This window comes from Neoarius graeffei, chromosome 1, assembly GCF_027579695.1.
Source record: "Neoarius graeffei isolate fNeoGra1 chromosome 1, fNeoGra1.pri, whole genome shotgun sequence".
Taxonomy (NCBI): domain Eukaryota; kingdom Metazoa; phylum Chordata; class Actinopteri; order Siluriformes; family Ariidae; genus Neoarius; species Neoarius graeffei.
In genome coordinates, this window is record NC_083569.1 from 82,549,436 (window position 1) to 82,571,090 (window position 21,655).

The 21,655-nt window shown below is 43.8% G+C and overlaps 1 pseudogene; it reads left to right on the top strand.

Moving 5' to 3' along the window:
* LOC132897728 (butyrophilin subfamily 1 member A1-like) overlaps positions 1–21,655 on the top strand; it is a 115,426-nt pseudogene that overhangs the window by 36,744 nt on the left and 57,027 nt on the right.

The following is a 21,655-nucleotide window of genomic DNA, read 5'->3' on the forward strand; positions in this document are numbered from 1 at the left end:
TTGATGTGGGACGTACAAGAGGCCCGGTGGCCCCGTCCCAGGACCGGGGTCCTGGCGTTGGGCTCGTCGAACAGCCTCCTCAATACCCCAGCGGACAGGGGCCACAATCCGGGACACCGGGATAATAGGCCCGACTTCATTCTCCCTGTTAGTGGCAGAGAACAGCCTGGACAGTGCGTCAGGTTTGGTGTTCTTGGAGCCGGGACGGTACGAGAGGGTGAAGTCAAACCGACTGAAAAACAGGGCCCACCTAGCCTGTCGAGGGTTCAGTCTCTTGGCTTGCTGGAGGTACTCCAGGTTCTTGTGGTCAGTCCAAACCAGGAATGGATGTTGCGCTCCCTCCAGCCAGTGCCTCCACTCCTCAAGGGCCAGTTTGACCGCTAGCAGTTCTCGATCCCCCACATCGTACCGGGACTCCGCAGGACTCAGGCGGTGGGAGAAGTAAGCGCAGGGGTGCAGCTTTCCTTCCGAACGTTGAGAGAGTACCGCGCCGACACCACTGTCCGAGGCGTCCACCTCCACGATGAATGGTTGGGAGGTGTCCGGGAGGACCAGAATGGGTGCCGTGCAGAAGCGGGCCTTGAGGTCTTTGAACGCCTTTTCTGCCTGAGGAGACCAGCCATAAGATCCACCTGTCCCTTTGGTGAGGTCTGACATGGGTGCTGCCACAGAACTGAAGTTCCTGATGAACTTGCGGTAGAAGTTAGCGAATCCTAAGAACCGCTGAACCTCCTTAACGGACTTGGGAGTAGGCCAGTCCCGGACGGCCAGGGTCTTGGCAGGGTCCATTTGGAGTTGGCCTGTCCGTACAATAAATCCCAGAAAGGAGACCTCGGGAACATGAAATTCGCATTTCTGGGCCTTGGCGAACAGATTGTTCTGTAGCAGCCTCTGGAGAACCTGGCGGACATGGTGGCGGTGCTCCTGCACGGTCTTGGAAAAGATAAGGATGTCATCGAGGTAGACAAAGACGTACAGGTTAATCATGTCCCTTAAGACGTCGTTGATTAGGGCCTGAAAAACAGCTGGTGCGTTGGTGAGTCCAAAGGGCATCACCTGGTATTCGTAGTGCCCAGACGGGGTGTTAAAGGCAGTCTTCCACTCGTCTCCCTGTCGGATACGGATGAGGTGGTATGCGTTTCGTAGGTCCAACTTGGTGAAGACGGTGGCGCCTTGGAGCAGGTCGAAAGCAGTGGACATCAGCGGAAGGGGATATCGGTTGCGCACAGTGATCTTGTTCAGGCCCCTGTAGTCAATACATGGTCGAAGCCCCCCATCCTTCTTGCCGACAAAGAAGAAGCCGGCACCAGCAGGTGAGGTGGAGGGTCGAATGAACCCAGAGACCAGGGCGTCTTTGAGGTATTCCTCCATAGCCTTGCGTTCTGGCTGAGAGAGGGAAAACAGTCTGCCACGAAGAGGGGTAGTCCCAGGGAGCAAGTCGATGGCACAGTCGTAGGCCCGGTGCGGAGGAAGAACGGCGGCCCTGCTCTTGCTGAATACCTCCTTGAGATCCCAGTACTCTGTGGGAACTTGAGATAACTCGGTGAGATCAGGGGGCTCGGCAGGAGACACAGGAGAGCTAGAGAGCAGACAAGAGGCATGGCATGCAGGGCCCCATTCCACAACCTGGCTTGTTACCCAGTCTATGCGAGGGTTGTGGCGAGTAAGCCAAGGAAGGCCTAGAATAACTGGGAACTCAGGTGAAGGAATCAGGTGCAGGGATATTTCTTCCTTGTGACCTTGAGACTGGAGGAAGACTGGAGAAGTAACTTGAGTGACTCTTCCATCACCTAACGCTTGGCCATCGAGGGCAGACACAGACAGAGGGACTTCAAGAGGTGCAGTAGGTATATTGATGCTTTGGGCGAAGTGAATATCCATAAAGTTCCCAGCCGCCCCTGAGTCTATCAAAGCTTGACAAGAGTGGACAGACTCACCCCAGGAGATGGAGACCGGGATGTAGATTCCTTGGCCAGGGAGTCCGGGAGAGAGGGTAGGCCCCGTCACAACCCTCCCTCGGCTGGACGGGGCGGTCCTTTTCCCAAGAGTTCGGGACATGATGCTCGGAAGTGACCAGGCTTGCCACAGTAGATGCAGCACTTGTCCCTCCTTCTGCGCTCCCTCTCAGATGCAGAGAGGCGAGTACGACCCACTTGCATGGGTTCTGGACAGTCACTGAAGGAGGTAGACGGTCTCCAGGTAGAGGTAGGGAGGCTGGGGGGGCTCAAGGCTTGGTGGCGTTCTCTCATCCTGTTGTCCAGACGAATAGCATGTGAGATGAGGGTTTCGAGGTCACTTGGGCATCCAATAGAGGCCAGACCGTCCTTGATGGGGTCAGACAGACCATGGTGGAAGGCTGACACCAGGGCAGTCTCGTTCCATCCACTTACTGCTGCGAGTGTTCGGAATGAGATGGCGTAATCTGCGACGCTTCCTCCTTGCCGGATGGACATGAGCTTTCGGGCTGCGTCGGTACTGATGTCTGCCTGATCGAAGACCTGAAGCATCTCTTCAGAAAACAGCTGGAAATCAAAGCACTCAGGTCCCTGTCTTTGCCAGATAGCAGTAGCCCAGGCTCGCGCCTTACCAGCTAATAAGGTGATCACAAAGGCAATCTTGCGGCGATCCGTAGTGTAGGTGGTAGGCTGAAGCTCAAAGGTGAGTTGACACAGGGTAAGGAACTCTCGGCACTCACTGTGCTTGCCATCATACCTCTGTGGTGCAGGAAGGCTGGGTTCGCGAGGTGAAGAAGGCAGCATGGCAGGAGGCACTGGAGCAGGAGTGGGAGCTGGATCAGGAACTGGATCAGGAGCAGGAGATGCAGGCAGAGATGTCAGCTGTGCCAGGGTTTTCCCAATTTGCTGAAGCAGTTCCTCGTGGCGAGCAAGGGCCTCACGTTGGCTGGTGAGCGTACGTCCATGAGCGTCCATGGTCGCTCCGAAGCATGTCAAAGCTGCCATAATTCCCTGAAGGTTGGCCGGGTAGACAGTTGAAGCAGCCTCTGCTGAGTCGGTCATGACGGAGTCTTTCTGTTAGGGTTTTGCTGGGATTCGAACCTGGTTCGTTGGTGTGATGATCCAGCAAACCCCCACTAGGCCACCAGGGGAATGACTCAAATGCAGAGGCGTGAGGCGGAAGTAGAAAAGTAACAAAAGGTTTATTAATACTATGTACACTATATACAATCCAGGGCAAAACAAAAAAAAACAAAAACAAAGAGTATAATTCAAAAAGAAAAAAGCAAAGATGCAAAAGCTCAGAAGATCCACAAAACACAGTACAAAGGAAACTGGAGATAAACATAACAGCACAAAGACTCCGTGACAAGAGGACTGAACTCAGGGGTATAAATACACAAACTAATTAAGGGCACAGGTGAAGATAATTAGGACTAACAGGCAATTAACAAAAAAAAAACACAAAACACAGGAACAGTGGCGGCCTCTAGAGGCCAAAATAAATATGACACGAAAAGGAAATAACAGCGGCCTCTAGAGGCCAAAACAGTCCAAGTCCTAACAGCTTTATTGTCACCTCATGCTTGGACATGTTTCTCACAGTGACTGTGATGCGACGACATTTGACAGCAGTGGGGTTATCCATAACAGGCATTACCAGCAGCTCATCAGGGAAAGCTCCCTCCTCAGGACGCTCGATAAGGATAGCCTGTGAGGAGACACTTCCTGGAAACCTTGGGATGCCAGTGACTGTTGCCACACCTCCAGGTGGCAGCGTAAAAGGCTGTGCCCTGTTGAACCAGACAGTTCCTCGCTTTGTCTCCATGTCCGTATCAGGGGGTTCCTGAAATGTCTCATAAGCCCTTTTGATGACTGGATGAACAGACAGACTGTGGATGAAATTAAAATAATTAGTTTTTCTTTTGTTTCAGACATGTAAAAGCTTTTTTACCTTTACCTGACATGTTTCGACGGTGTAACTTCCGTCTTCATCAGAGGGTCACCCGGATGTTGGTGTGTGACGTGCCTTTATAATCAGCTGATGTTGTGGAGGCGTGACCTCCCTGTCAATATTGACAGGTCGGTCACGCCTCCCGCTGTCAGTGTTGCCCCCTCAGGACGGCGCTCCAGGTGTGGGAGAGCATGTACGCCCCCTCATCCCTGTTTATTGTTCTTGGGCTACGCTTTCTGATTTCTATTGACTCCTTGATCCAACGGTGGTATCTGTTGTTCTCTTGCTGTATGATCTGAGCATTGTCCCAGTCCATTATATGATTTTCCCTTCTGCAGTGGTCCGTTATTGCTGATTTCAGGTTCTCTTGCATAGCTTTTTCTTTTATTGCTCTTGTTTGTCTCTGTTCTGTTTCTTTTTCACATTCCTTTTTATGTTCCTTTTTTCGTATGCTAAAACTCCTTCCTGTCTCCCCAATGTAGGTTTTATTGCATGACAGGCATGGTATTTCATATGACATTACATTTACTGTTTTGGTCTATTTTGTCCTTAGGGTGGACTAGTAGCTGTCGTAGTTTGGTGTGTGGTTTCACGGGTGTTTGTATGTTGTGTTTTTTCATGGCTCTTTGGATTTGTTCTGTGACTCCTCTGACATACTCCTCTGACTGAAGCAGAGCACAGCATCCTGACGCGAGGACTTAATTATGCCGTTACACCACACAAGATCCCACACAAGGATTTCATCCTAGCAACGGAGCTGGCATGCAAAAGAATACAGGATCAGGGACACAAAGCAGAATTATGCAATAAAATAGCAGGAATACTGAAATCCGCAAAACTACCACCAAGTAACATATCGAAGCAGGAAGAAAGAGCAATAAGAAGTTTGGCCAAGAATAAAAACATCATGATATTACCCGCAGACAAAGGCAGAACAATAGTCATAATGGATACAGCACAATATGAAAACCAAATGAACAGTATGTTGGCAGACACCACCACATATGAGATCCTCAAGAAAGACCCCACAGAGGACAAGAAGAAAAAACTAAAAGCTTTACTGAAGCCTTTATTGGAAGCCAACAAAATTGATAAACAGACATACAACAATTTAATACCCACAGCCAGCATAACCCCCCGGATCTATGGCACACCAAAAATACATAAACCAGGAGCACCGTTACGTCCGATTGTGGACAGCATCGGATCAGTCACTTACAACCTGTCTAAAGCGCTTGCGGAGATAATCAAACCACTACTGGGCCAAACAGAACAACACTGCAAAAATTCAAAACAACTAGCAGAACAACTCAGTAAAATAAAAGTGGAAAAGGATGAAATATTAATATCACACGAAGTTGTCTCCCTATTCACAAAAACACCGGTGGAAGCTACACTGAGAATCGTACAACAGCGCCTCAAGACAGACAAGACTCTCAAGAAACGCACACAGTTATCAGTAGAAGACATCAGTCAACTGCTCAATTTCATTGCCACATCCACATATTTCCAGTTCCGCAGAACAATATACAGGCAGAAGGAGGGGTTTGCGATGGGGGACCCACTCTCCGCTATAATGTGCGGCTTCTTCATGGAACACCTTGAAAGAGAGGCTATTACATCTGCCCCAGAAGAATGCAGGCCCACATTATGGAGGAGGTATGTAGATGACATCCTGGAGAAAGTGAAAGTCAGACGCACCCAACAATTGACAGATCACCTCAACTCTATAGATGACACCGGCAACATAAAATTCACGCACGAAGAGGAAACAGAAAAATCAATAGCGTTTTTGGACATAAAAATTCATCATACAGACGACGGAGACATCAAAATAACAATCTACAGAAAACCGACACACACTGATCAATATCTGCTCTGGACGTCCGAACACCCCATCGCACACAAACTGTCAGTTGTCAGAACACTCTACGAACGTGCATCAATCATAACCGACCCCACAGAACGCGCAACAGAAGAACAACACATACGGCAAGCTCTGATCACATGTCAATATCCACCATGGGCCATACACAAAGGCGCACAACAAGTGAAAACAAAAGAAAAGATGCAGGAAAAAGGAAGAAAACAGACAACCCAAAAACAGGAAAGTAAAGCAGTAGTGACTCTACCGTATGTCAGAGGAGTCACAGAACAAATCCAAAGAGCCATGAAAAAACACAACATACAAACACCCGTGAAACCACACACCAAACTACGACAGCTACTAGTTCACCCTAAGGACAAAATCGACCAAAACAGTAAATGTAATGTCATATATGAAATACCATGCCTGTCATGCAATAAAACCTACATTGGGGAGACAGGAAGGAGTTTTAGCATACGAAAAAAGGAACATAAAAAGGAATGTGAAAAAGAAACAGAACAGAGACAAACAAGAGCAATAAAAGAAAAAGCTATGCAAGAGAACCTGAAATCAGCAATAACGGACCACTGCAGAAGGGAAAATCATATAATGGACTGGGACAATGCTCAGATCATACAGCAAGAGAACAACAGATACCACCGTTGGATCAAGGAGTCAATAGAAATCAGAAAGCGTAGCCCAAGAACAATAAACAGGGATGAGGGGGCGTACATGCTCTCCCACACCTGGAGCGCCGTCCTGAGGGGGCAACACTGACAGCGGGAGGCGTGACCGACCTGTCAATATTGACAGGGAGGTCACGCCTCCACAACATCAGCTGATTATAAAGGCATGTCACACACCAACATCTGGGTGACCCTCTGATGAAGACGGAAGTTACACCGTCGAAACATGTCAGGTAAAGGTAAAAAAGCTTTTACATGTCTGAAACAAAAGAAAAACTAATTATTTTGATTTAAGAAGAAGACATAATGAACGTAATATATTTATGTGGATGAAATTGTTCCCTTTTTGAGTTTTGCAAGTCTGATATAGTCTCCTTACAGTAGAAGTGTTTGTTCCAACTATAATGGAATACTCGCCCGTCATGACCGGATCAGGACAAACCAGCGCAAGTGTTTGGACAGTCTCTAACACCCACTACATCTTCAACAAACTCCAACTCCACGCACAGATATCCATCATAGGGGTACTCATCCACACTGAGACCCCATATCTCCAAGCAGCCAATAGGAGTCAGTGGCAGGTGCTTCAGATGTTCATCGTAAAAGGAACGATATAGCAGAGTGACTTGAGACCCACCATCAAGTAAAGCGTTACTGTGGATACCTTCAATTTGTACAGGGACAACATTGCTCGGTCCAACTAAACCTTCAGGGAGGCTATTGTACTTTTCATTTAGCGTGTCACACTTGGTGGAACGTATCTTCTCTGGGGTATCAGGCCGTTCCTCTACTGAGCCCCTGGGGAGTTTCCCTGTTTGGCTCTTAGGAGACGCTGGTTGACTTTTCTGAGGTTTTCTGGGTTTGAGCATTCACGATAAAAATGACCATCTTCACCACACCTGTAACAAAAGACATTAGCACGAGACAGACAGTTGGTCATTCTTTCTTTGTTGCGAGCAGGTGGGGTTGCAGGCTTTCTCTGTTGGCGATTAGAGTTAAATGCCTGATGCTGGGTGGCACTATCGGAGGCAGCTACTGATACAGAGAGCAAACGGGTGACCTCATTTTTGAGACTTTGAACTTCCCTCTTCAGGTTCTCTATGGCAGAGTTATTTTCTGAAACAGCAGCCACAGTGACAGGCTCTGACTGACCAGATGTAATAGAAACAGTAGCACACCCTGCACACATAACTCAAGATGTGGGTGCGACATTTTTCACAGTTTGTCTTTCAAGAATCATCTCTTCCTCTTCTCTGACATCACGCAGCAGCTCTGTGAAGCTTGGATCAGGCTTAAATTTGTATGTCATCCTTGTGTGCAATGCCACCAGATCATGAGGTAGGGATCCTCTCGCCACTTGTTCAATGTGAGTATGATTCATGTCTTTCACCAGAATACCACCTTTATGATAAACTGCATGCAACAACTTATCCAGTCTGAGTATGTAGGCTGAAAGTCTCTCACCTTCCTGTTGGAATGCATGATGGAATCTCACCATGAGATCAGCTGCACTCTCAGTGGTACCAAAAGCTGTTTCAAGGGCTTTTAAATAGTCACTGGCAGAGGAGCTGGGATCACTCACTCTTAGAGATTGAACAATGTCTGCCGCTGGCCCTTTAAGACTCTCAGCAATTCTTTGTTTCTTAACTGTGTCAAGACACTGCCATTCATCCAGCATATGCGCAGTTTGTTCAGCCCAGGCCTCATACTCCTCCATGTGGAGTTGGCTTGACACCTGAGAACAAGCGGAGCTTGCGATACCCTTGTCCATCAGTAGGCATGTGGCACTTGTCAACCAATGAGGATATAGCAGTCACTAGCTCTGTATTAAGGTCTCTTGAGGTGGGCGGAGCAGGAGTTAACAAACCTGTGACATCAGCTAAGGTCTTCCCTTCATGAGCTAGGAATGACATTAAAGGAACAGTCCACCGTATTTCCATAATGAAATATGCTCTTACCTGAATTGAGACGAGCTGCTCCGTACCTGTCCGAGCTTTGCGCGACCTCCCAGTTAGTCAGACGCAGTCCGACGCGCTGTCACTCCTGTTAGCAATGTAGCTAGGCTCAGTATGGCCAACGGTATTTTTTGGGGCTGTAGTTAGATGTGACCAAACTCTTCCGCGTTTTTCTTGTTTACATAGGTTTATATGACCAGTGATATGAAACAAGTTCAGTTAAAAAAATTGAAACGTAGAGATTTTCTATGCTATGGAAAGTCCGCACTATAATGACAGGCATACTAACACCTTCTGCGCGCTTCGGCAGCGTATTGATATCTGAGCTCCGTATCAATGCGCTGCCGAAGCACGCAGAAGGTGTTAGTACGCCTGTCATTTCAGCCACACTCATTACTAACAGCTGAATAAACTCAAGCCCATAGCTGTACAATCTCCACAGACAAACACTGACAGTTGAATGGGTCGGACTAAAGAGCTCAGTGACTTTAAACATGGCTCTGTCAGAAGATGTCACCTTTACCACAAGTCAGTCTGTGAAATTTCTGCTCTACTAGATTTGCCTCAGTCAACTGTAAAGATATGTTCACACTAGCGAGCAATAAAGCGACAGACAGGCATTCATGTTCTCTATACACAGCAGGGTTGGAAATTGACTTTTTTATCCACCTGCCACTGTGGTTGGTGGACTCCAAAATCTATTAGTCACTCTATTTATTTATTTATTTATTTATTATATTTTTACCAGCCACTTTGTTTAACTGAAAGTGTGTGACTGCATGTGAAAAATACAGTAAGAGCTACAATATCCAAGCATGATTATTTAGGTAAATACACTATTGTATTTCACAAGTTAAATATTTAAAATGGAGGAAGAAAGGTCAGCATTTTGATGTTAGTTGCATTTGATGAGTTGGGCAGATTTAAAACACACACACACACACACACACACACACACACACACACACACACACACTATTAACCATTCACTGGACTCTCTGTTGTTGGCTTTACTCATTGTTGCATTATTTCTTTGTATACAAACACTATATATATATATATATATATATATATATATATATATATATATATATATATATATATATATGCTCCTTTTATTTATCCACCACTGTGGCTGGTAGATGGAGCAAAATCACCCACCATTACACAAAATCGCCTGCGTTTGGCAGGTAGCAGGTGTTAATCTCCAACACTGATACACACATGACAAAGAACTGCGATTTCAGTGACCGTGACAACGCGACAATCAACATGCCAGTTGAAATTCTCAACTTTGTGAAAATTAGTTACAAAGTGATAAATCCAAACAATTAGCTCAAATTATTACTTGTGCCGCTTTTCCACTACCAACGCGGCTGAGTTGGGCTGAGCCGTGCCGTGCTGAGTTGGGCTGAGTCGAGCTGAGCGGGGCTGTTGGAGTTGCATTTCGACTACAACCACGCTGAACCGTGCTGGCTGGAAGTGGGTGGACACACTGGGTGGAGTTAGCAAAAGTGGGTGGACGTCACGTGATGTTGTTAAGCAGCGCAAACAGTGACATCAGTGAGCTTTTAAGCGGTAGTCTCACAACCCGAATAGTAAACAATAAACATGGAGGACATGGAGTCGTTAGTGTTGCTGGTCTTGGTGCTGTGGCTTGTTGTCACCGACAACGCCAACAGATACTGGCAAGAGCGTATAGATGAGGCGAGGCGCATAAGGCTTCAGAAATTCTCGTAATTCGTAATTCTCCTTCTTCCGGGTTTATGGTGTTTACAGATCCCAGCGCGCTCGCGGGGCGTGTGTGGGCATGTGAGGACACTCCTCCTCACCAATCAGTGCACAGAGGAGTGTCTGCTCACGCCCCCAGCCTCACTCGGCTCGGTTTGGCTCGCTTCAGCCCCACTCCAAAACGGTGCGAGTTTTAGGGGCTAAGCAGGGCTGAAGCGAGCTGAGTCGTGCTGTTCTTTGGTAGTCGAAACGCGAGCCGTGTCGGTCTGAAGTGAGCTGAAGTGAGCTGAAAAAGGGTAGTGGAAAAGGGCCATTAGACTAATCGTACAGTGCATGTAGTACAATATTTTTTCACTCCCACCTCACCCCGTGTCTGCGTGGGTTTCCTCCGGGTGCTCCGGTTTCCCCCACAGTCCAAAGACATGCAGGTTAGGTTAACTGGTGACTCTAAATTGACCGTAGGTGTGAATGGTTGTCTGTGTCTATGTGTCAGCCCTGTGATGACCTGGCGACTTGTCCAGGGTGTACCCCGCCTTTCGCCCGTAGTCAGCTGGGATAGGCTCCAGCTTGCCTGCGACCCTGTAGAAGGATAAAGCGGCTAGAGATAATGAGATGAGATGAGACGTTGCGCCCCCCCGAAGAACTCTGGCGCCCCCCAGGGGGGGCGCGCCCCACACTTTGAAAAGCCCTGCACTATTGTATTTCACAAGTTAAATATTTAAAATGGAGGAAAAAAGGTCAGCATTTTGATGTTAGTTGCATTTGATGAGTTGGGCAGATTTAAAACACACACACTATTAACCATTCACTGGAGACTCTGTTGTTGGCTTTTCTCATTGTTGCATTATTTATGCTCCTTTTATTTATCCACCACTGTGGCTGATAGATGGCGCAAAATCACCCACCATTATGCAAAATCGCCTGCGTTTGGCAGGTAGCGGGTGTTAATCTCCAACACTGATACACACATGACAAAGAACTGTGATTTCAGTGACCGTGACAACGCGACAATCAACATGCCAGTTGAAATTCTCAACTTTGTGAAAATTAGTTACAAAGTGATAAATGCAAACAATTAGCTCAAATTATTACTTAGACTAATCATACAGTGCATGTAGTACAATATTTTTTCACTCCCACCTCACTGTGGTTCCTGCCTATAATTAGTTTGTATGTACTGTTTAACTAAAATAAAATGGGGGAAAAACCTCAGAACAGTGGTTTTGTTTAAATGCATCATACATGATTTCTCCTTCAAACTGTATAGAGACATTTACAAAGAAAACTAGTTTGTACAGTTAGCGTGTGTTGTGAATAGCTAGTATGAATACACATGTAACATACAAACAACTAATTTTTCTCACTTTTGCTTTATTAAAATCTGAGGATGTGCACTTTAACCACATGTAAAAAGATATGTTCTTACCATCAAATACTTTCATTCCATATTTTGTTGCTTTTTTGTATTTTGGGGGTTTTGTTTTCAAGTAGAGTTTTTACTTTGATTTCGGTTGGACCAGCAACACCCTCCGCCATTTTGTTTTTCACCATTCACGGTATTTGACCTGATATCCTAGTCAGTGGCGTGCACAGACATTTTGGGGGGCAAGTGCTCTGGGAGGAAAAAAAGGCACTTTTTTGCTCATGTGGAACACCTTATTATAAAAGTCTGAGATTTAACCCTCCTCTTGTGTTCGGGTCGCCACTGACCCGTTTTAGTTTTTAAAGGTGTAAAACAACCACTTAATGTTAATTTATTACATCAAGGCTTTTTGACTTTGCCAGGAATCTCTAGTTGAACAAAATAGAAAAAGAAATTGTTGTTTTCCTAAATCTGAAAATGGTCTAGCAAAAAATATAATCCTTATGTGCAGTTGTTTCTGTATGCGACGGGCTACTTCACGACAAAATAATTACAGCTTGGGCTTAGAGGGCAAACAATACATTTTCACTCGATTCATGTGTTACCTGGAGGGTGGGGCAGGGGAAGAGCTGACTGACTGCCCGATGTGTTGTCTGCGCTACGACAAGGCCGTGGCTTCCAGGACGCTATGCTGCTGCAACCTCACATTGAATGCACTGCACGCTTGTTCACGTGACAGAGCAAGAGAGACAGAGGTCCGGTGTGTGTGCGGAGGGGGCACACATCGGGACATTATTTTCACACACGCTTTTAATGCCGTGGATTTTCTAAAAGATCATGTCGACATTGGCCTCAGTAAACTGTAAAAAAAAAATTCAAAAGGGCACTTTTTTGGACAGAGGGCAGAGGGGCAGGTACTTGAGCACCACCTCGTGTCTATCTGTGCACGCCACTGATCCTAGTAGTAGAGTAGCCAATCAGAGCACGCGATTGCTCATATCCAGTGACTATGGATGGAATGACTGATGATATTTTATCATATTGTGCAGCAGTAAGGCACTGTGTGATATTAAATGTGGTAGTGGATTGTGTGTGTGTGTGTGTGTGTGTGTGTGTGTGTGTGTGTGCACGTGTAAGACAGAGAGACAGAGAGAATGATGAGAGAATGACTATAATGTTGCCATGTGTCATTCATTACTAAATTAATTATTGTATTTGTTGGCAAATTGCTGTGGTATAAGCGGAATAACACCACATTAATTTTGTATAACAGCACAATTTGTCGTTCTATTTCTTAAGTAATATATTATGACATAATTTGTACAAAAAACTATACAAACTAGAAATATACTTAAAGTGTTTCTCAGTATTTCAGGAGATCACTGTGCAGTTCTGTTTAATATTTAATCATTAACTTGCAGAAAAAAAGCAGGAGTGAATGAATAGTGCTACATTAACAGTTATACAGTTAGTTCCAGGTCACTAATTTGACTGCAAAAGCAGCGTTCCAGGAGAACTGATATTTAGTATAACAACACTGGGACATTTCATTGTTTCTGTCACTCCACTTCTCTGTGTTCATTACATAAAATTACAATTCTAGCAACAGGTCATTACACTGAAGCCATAACAATTTTCAATAATGATGTTTACACATTTATTTTCAAGCATTACAAATTCAGGTTGAGTTTCTACTGACACTGATTTCACTCCATAGAGGCTTCTGTAAGAAGAGTAGAGACACGAACACATCATTCACAATACATTAAATGACTTGTTTTCTATCGGTGTCATAACTGACCTGTAACATCATGTTCCACTGTGTGAAGTGTGTGTCATCATTTAACAAATATATAACATCAGAGGACACTTACATTTCATAACTGCAATCTGATGTGTTGTTCATTTGCTTTATCACTATTATATTACACTGCTTCATCTATTTACACTTTCATTTATATAGAATTTACACAAAATACTCAAAACTATTTTATCTGTTTCAGCCTCAGAGCTCCAAAAGGTGAAGACAGATGCAGGTGAGAATAAACTTTTTGCTTTAAAATCAGACTGAATATTTAATCAACTGTAAGATGATAAAAGTCTGTAAAAGGTCTAGACATAAAAAGAAATGCTGTGTGTGTGTGGTCTGAAAGGAATTACATTAAAGAGACCTCAATTACTGGATATGAATGATAATTTTTATATGCAGCATTAGCTGTATTGTAAACTACATGGCCAAAAGTATGTGGACACCCCTCCTAATTCAGCTGTTTCAGCCGCACTCATTACTAACAGCTGATTAAACTCAAGCCCATAGCTGTACAATCTCCACAGACAAACACTGGCAGTAGAAAGGGTCGGACTAAAGAGCTCAGTGACTTTAAACATGGCTCTGTCAGAAGATGTCACCTTTACCACAAGTCAGTCTGTGAAATTTCTGCTCTACTAGATTTGCCTCAGTCAACTGTCAAGATATGTTCACACTAGCGAGCAATAAAGCGACAGAAAGGCATTCATGTTCTCTATACACAGCAGGGTTGGAAATTGACTTTTTTATCCACCTGCCACTGTGGCTGGTGGACTCCAAAATCTGTCACTTTATTTATTTATTTATTTATACCATCCACTTTGTTTTAACTGAAAGTGTGTAACTACATGTGAAAAATACAGTAAGAGCTACAATATCCAAGCATGATTATTTAGGTGGCGGCACGGTGGTGTAGTGGTTAGCACTGTCGCCTCACAGCAAGAAGGTCCAGGTTCGAGCCCCGTGGCCGGCGAGGGCCTTTCTGTGCGGAGTTTGCATGTTCTTCCCGTGTCCGCGTGGGTTTCCTCTGGGTGCTCCGGTTTCCCCCACAGTCCAAAGACATGCAGGTTAGGTTAACTGGTGACTCTAAATTGACCGTAGGTGTGAATGAGAGTGTGAATGGTTGTCTGTGTCTATGTGTCAGCCCTGTGATGACCTGGTGACTTGTCCAGGGTGTACCCCGCCTTTTGCCCGTAGTCAGCTGGGATAGGCTCCAGCTTGCCTGCGACCCTGTAGAACAGGATAAAGCGGCTAGAGATAATGAGATGAGAAATTCAGGTTGAGTTTCTACTGACTCTGATTTCACTCCATAGAAGCTTCTGTAAGAAGAGTAGAGACACAAACACATCATTCACAATACATTAAATGACTTGTTTTCTATCGGAGTCATAACTGACCTGTAACATCATGTTCCACTGTGTGAAGTGTGCTTCATCATTTAACAAATATAGAACATCAAAGGACACTTATATTTCATAACTGCAATCTGATGTGTTGGTCATTTTCTTTATCACTGAATTACACTTATTCATCTATTTATACTTTCATTTATATAGAATTTACACAAAATACTCAAAACTATTTAATCTGTTTCAGCCTCAGAGCTTCAAAAGGCGAAGACAGATGCAGGTGAGAAACTTTTTGCTTGAAAATCAGACTGAATATTTAATCAACTGTAAGATAATAAAGTTCTGTAAAAGGTCTAGACATAAAAAAGAAATGCTCTGTGTGTGTGTGTGTGTGTGTGTGTGTGTCAAGTTTGTTTGTATAGCCGGTTTAACAATAGACATTGTCCCAAAGCAGGTGTGTGTGTGTGGGGGGGGGTCTGAAAGGAATTACATTAAAGAGACCTCAATTACTGGATATGAATGATAATTTTTATATGCAGCATTAGCTGTATTGTAAACTACATGGCCAAAAGTATGTGGACACCCCTCCTAATTCAGCTGTTTCAGCCGCACTCATTACTAACAGCTGATTAAACTCAAGCCCATAGCTGTACAATCTCCACAGACAAACACTGGCAGTAGAAAGGGTCGGACTAAAGAGCTCAGTGACTTTAAACATGGCTCTGTCAGAAGATGTCACCTTTACCACAAGTCAGTCTGTGAAATTTCTGCTCTACTAGATTTGCCTCAGTCAACTGTCAAGATATGTTCACACTAGCGAGCAATAAAGCGACAGAAAGGCATTCATGTTCTCTATACACAGCAGGGTTGGAAATTGACTTTTTTATCCACCTGCCACTGTGGCTGGTGGACTCCAAAATCTGTCACTTTATTTATTTATTTATTTATTTATTTATACCATCCACTTTGTTTTAACTGAAAGTGTGTAACTACATGTGAAAAATACAGTAAGAGCTACAATATCCAAGCATGATTATTTAGGTGGCGGCACGGTGGTGTAGTGGTTAGCACTGTCGCCTCACAGCAAGAAGGTCCAGGTTCGAGCCCCGTGGCCGGCGAGGGCCTTTCTGTGCGGAGTTTGCATGTTCTCCCCGTGTCCGCGTGGGTTTCCTCTGGGTGCTCCGGTTTCCCCCACAGTCCAAAGACATGCAGGTTAGGTTAACTGGTGACTCTAAATTGACCGTAGGTGTGAATGAGAGTGTGAATGGTTGTCTGTGTCTATGTGTCAGCCCTGTGATGACCTGGTGACTTGTCCAGGGTGTACCCCGCCTTTTGCCCGTAGTCAGCTGGGATAGGCTCCAGCTTGCCTGCGACCCTGTAGAACAGGATAAAGCGGCTAGAGATAATGAGATGAGAAATTCAGGTTGAGTTTCTACTGACTCTGATTTCACTCCATAGAAGCTTCTGTAAGAAGAGTAGAGACACAAACACATCATTCACAATACATTAAATGACTTGTTTTCTATCGGAGTCATAACTGACCTGTAACATCATGTTCCACTGTGTGAAGTGTGCTTCATCATTTAACAAATATAGAACATCAGAGGACACTTATATTTCATAACTGCAATCTGATGCGTTGGTCATTTTCTTTATCACTGAATTACACTTATTCATCTATTTATACTTTCATTTATATAGAATTTACACAAAATACTCAAAACTATTTAATCTGTTTCAGCCTCAGAGCTTCAAAAGGCGAAGACAGATGCAGGTGAGAAACTTTTTGCTTGAAAATCAGACTGAATATTTAATCAACTGTAAGATAATAAAGTTCTGTAAAAGGTCTAGACATAAAAAAAGAAAGGCTCTGTGTGTGTGTGTGTGTGTGTGTGTGTGTGTGTGTGTGTGTGTGTGTCAAGTTTGTTTGTATAGCCGGTTTAACAATAGACATTGTCCCAAAGCAGGTGTGTGTGTGTGTGTGTGGGGGGGGGGGGGGGGGGGGTCTGAAAGGAATTACATTAAAGAGACCTCAATTACTGGATATGAATGATCATTTTTATATGCAGCATTAGCTGTATTGTAAACTACATGGCCAAAAGTATGTGGACACTCTCCTAATTCAGCTGTGTCAGCCGCACTCATTACTAACAGCTGAATAAACTCAAGCCCATAGCTGTACAATCTCCACAGACAAACAGTGGCAGTAGAATGGGTCGGACTAAAGAGCTCAGTGACTTTAAACATGGCTCTGTCAGAAGATGTCACCTTTACCACAAGTCAGTCTGTGAAATTTCTGCTCTACTAGATTTGCCTCGGTCAACTGTAAAGATATGTTCACACTAGCGAGCAATAAAGCGACAGACAGGCATTCATGTTCTCTATACACAGCAGGGCTGGAAATGGACTTTTTTATCCACCTGCCACTGTGGCTGGTGGACTCCAAAATCTGTCACTTTATTTATTTACTTTTACCAGCCACTTTGTTTAACTGAAAGTGTGTAACTGCATGTGAAAAATACAGTAAGAGCTACAATATCCAAGCATGATTATTTAGGTAAATACACTATTGCAGGGGTTTTCAAAGTGTGGGAGAGTGAGCCCCCCCTCGGAGAGCAAATAAACAACAGCGCCCCCCTTACAATTTTTGTTGTTGCTATACTTAATGTTCCATTCGTATTTAAAAAAAAAAAGGTTGTTGTACACATTATTTTTTTTCTTTTTCACATTTTAAACATCTCATCTCATCTCATTATCTCTAGCCGCTTTATCCTTCTACAGGGTCGCAGGCAAGCTGGAGCCTATCCCAGCTGACTACGGGCGAAAGGTGGGGTACACCCTGGGCAAGTCGCCAGGTCATCACAGGGCTGACACATAGACACAGACAACCATTCACACTCACATTCACACCTACGGTCAATTTAGAGTCACCAGTTAACCTAACCTGCATGTCTTTGGACTGTGGGGGAAACCGGAGCATTTTAAACATCTGTGCTTTTTAAAACATCTTGTTTTACACGTTTTAAACATCTATTAGCATCATTAGCTAGCACCTCTTGGCAGACAACACACTGTGGCAGTGGAGCATCTTCAGATCCAGTCCATGAAAATCCAAACTTTAAATAATCGTGGTCATACTTCCTTCGTTTTCCAGTCCCCCAGGATTCCGCGGGCCTTTTTTGTGATTGTTGCGGGCTAAAATGTCTGATCTTGCGGGGGTTTCCAAAAAAATTGCGATGAAAGTTGCGGTGTTTAGGTTTTTGTTGCGATTACATTGCGGGAGGAAGTGAAAGTTGCGATTTTCTCTTTTTGTGATTAAAATTGAGTGATATGTTAAATATTAAGTTATTACTGAAAAACTATTGATTAAAAAAACAGACACTGATAAATGGTCCTATAAACAACTTTACCAATATAAAAGATTACCAGGACTACAAAAATGCAGAAAAATAGGCTTTACTTATCCAAATGCAGCTGTTGGTTCAAAAGTTAAAGTGCAGAGAACCTCACAGCACAACATTAAGTTACCTTAAAATATAATATAAATGCCTCAGCTTTCATGTAAGAGAAAAGAAAACTATTAATACTAGTCCTGTGTGCAGGCAGTCTCTCCTGAATACTAAATTAAACAATAATTATAAACTAATAAAATAAGTGGCTCAGGCTTCATAGAAGAAAAAAACAATTTGAACAGAATCTCACAGTATGATGCTGAAGCTGCCTAAACAATGGAAAATAAAATACCATTTTGGCAAAAATGTTGGCATCCATTAATTTCTTGTATTAAGTAAAAAAAAAATAAAGTGCACACAGTCATTCACTGTAAACATAACACACTTTCAGTAACAGAATTTAAGCCTATATAAACATTGTCTCGCACGCGCATGCTGCTTCTCTTGAACATAGACATCCGGAAGTAAGGCGGAAGGTAGTTTGTCGACGTCACCTCAAGACGACGCCAACGATTGGTCAAATTTGCGGGAAAGTTGCGGTGATTGGATATAATTGCAACACCGCCCTGAGTTCGCGGGGATTGGTTGAATTTGCGCTGAAGTTGCAAATCGCAACATCCTGGAGGCTCTGTTTTTTTTGCTTGGCCCAGACTTTGTCTCCTCACTCCCTGTAGCTTTAGGTACTAAAAATCGATCCATTTTGTCTCTCACGTTGCGCCCCGGCAGCACGGTGGTGTAGTGGTTAGCGCTGTCGCCTCACAGCAAGAAGGTCCTGGGTTCGAGCCCCATGGCCGGCGAGGGCCTTTCTGTGCGGAGTTTGCATGTTCTCCCCGTGTCTGCGTGGGTTTCCTCCGGGTGCTCCGGTTTCCCCCACAGTCCAAAGACATGCAGGTTAGGTTAACTGGTGACTCTAAATTGACCGTAGGTGTGAATGGTTGTCTGTGTCTATGTGTCAGCCCTGTGATGACCTGGCGACTTGTCCAGGGTGTACCCCGCCTTTCGCCCGTAGTCAGCTGGGATAGGCTCCAGCTTGCCTGCGACCCTGTAGAAGGATAAAGCGGCTACAGATAATGAGATGAGATGAGACGTTGCGCCCCCCCGAAGAACTCTGGCGCCCCCCGGGGGGGGCGCGCCCCACACTTTGAAAAGCCCTGCACTATTGTATTTCACAAGTTAAATATTTAAAATGGAGGAAAAAAGGTCAGCATTTTGATGTTAGTTGCATTTGATGAGTTGGGCAGATTTAAAACACACACACTATTAACCATTCACTGGAGACTCTGTTGTTGGCTTTTCTCATTGTTGCATTATTTATGCTCCTTTTATTTATCCACCACTGTGGCTGATAGATGGCGCAAAATCACCCACCATTATGCAAAATCGCCTGCGTTTGGCAGGTAGCGGGTGTTAATCTCCAACACTGATACACACATGACAAAGAACTGCGATTTCAGTGACCGTGACAACGCGACAATCAACATGCCAGTTGAAATTCTCAACTTTGTGAAAATTAGTTACAAAGTGATAAATGCAAACAATTAGCTCAAATTATTACTTAGACTAATCATACAGTGCATGTAGTACAATATTTTTTCACTCCCACCTCACTGTGGTTCCTGCCTATAATTAGTTTATATGTACTGTTTAACTAAAATAAAATGGGGGAAAAACCTCAGAACAGTGGTTTTGTTTAAATGCATCATACATGATTTCTCCTTCAAACTGTATAGAGACATTTACAAAGAAAACTAGTTTGTACAGTTAGCGTGTGTTGTGAATAGCTAGTATGAATACACATGTAACATACAAACAACTAATTTTTCTCACTTTTGCTTTATTAAAATCTGAGGATGTGCACTTTAACCACATGTAAAAAGATATGTTCTTACCATCAAATACTTTCATTCCATATTTTGTTGCTTTTTTGTATTTTGGGGGTTTTGTTTTCAAGTAGAGTTTTTATTTTGACTTCGGTTGGACCAGCAACACCCTCCGCCATTTTGTTTTTCTCCATTCACGGTATTTGACCTGATATCCTAGTCAGTGGCGTGCACAGACATTTTGGGGGGCAAGTGCTCTGGGAGGAAAAAAAGGCACTTTTTTGCTCATGTGGAACACCTTATTATAAAAGTCTGAGATTTAACCCTCCTCTTGTGTTCGGGTCGCCACTGACCTGTTTTAGTTTTTAAAGGTGTAAAACAACCACTTAATGTTAATTTATTACATCAAGGCTTTTTGACTTTGCCAGGAATCTCTAGTCGAACAAAATAGAAAAAGAAATTGTTGTTTTCCTAAATCTGAAAATGGTCTAGCAAAAAATATAATCCTTATGTGCAGTTGTTTCTGTATGCGACGGGCTACTTCACGACAAAATAATTACAGCTTGGGCTTAGAGGGCAAACAATACATTTTCACTCGATTCATGTGTTACCTGGATGGTGGGGCAGGGGAAGAGCTGACTGACTGCCCGATGTGTTGTCTGCGCTACGACAAGGCCGTGGCTTCCAGGACGCTATGCTGCTGCAACCTCACATTGAATGCACTGCACGCTTGTTCACGTGACAGAGCAAGAGAGACAGAGGTCCGGTGTGTGTGCGGAGGGGGCACACATCGGGACATTATTTTCACACACGCTTTTAATGCCGTGGATTTTCTAAAAGATCATGTCGACATTGGCCTCAGTAAACTGTAAAAAAAAAAAACAAATTCAAAAGGGCACTTTTTTGGACAGAGGGCAGAGGGGCAGGTACTTGAGCACCACCTCGTGTCTATCTGTGCACGCCACTGATCCTAGTAGTAGAGTAGCCAATCAGAGCGCGCGATTGCTCATATCCAGTGACTATGGATGGAATGACTGATGATATTTTATCATATTGTGCAGCAGTAAGGCACTGTGTGATATTAAATGTGGTAGTGGATTGTGTGTGTGTGTGTGTGTGTGTGTGTGTGTGTGTGTGTGTGTGTGTGTGTGTGCACGTGTAAGACAGAGAGACAGAGAGAATGATGAGAGAATGACTATAATGTTGCCATGTGTCATTCATTACTAAATTAATTATTGTATTTGTTGGCAAATTGCTGTGGTATAAGCGGAATAACACCACATTAATTTTGTATAACAGCACAATTTGTCGTTCTATTTCTTAAGTAATATATTATGACATAATTTGTACAAAAAACTATACAAACTAGAAATATACTTAAAGTGTTTCTCAGTATTTCAGGAGATCACTGTGCAGTTCTGTTTAATATTTAATCATTAACTTGCAGAAAAAAAGCAGGAGTGAATGAATAGTGCTACATTAACAGTTATACAGTTAGTTCCAGGTCACTAATTTGACTGCAAAAGCAGCGTTCCAGGAGAACTGATATTTAGTATAACAACACTGGGACATTTCATTGTTTCTGTCACTCCACTTCTCTGTGTTCATTACATAAAATTACAATTCTAGCAACAGGTCATTACACTGAAGCCATAACAATTTTCAATAATGATGTTTACACATTTATTTTCAAGCATTACAAATTCAGGTTGAGTT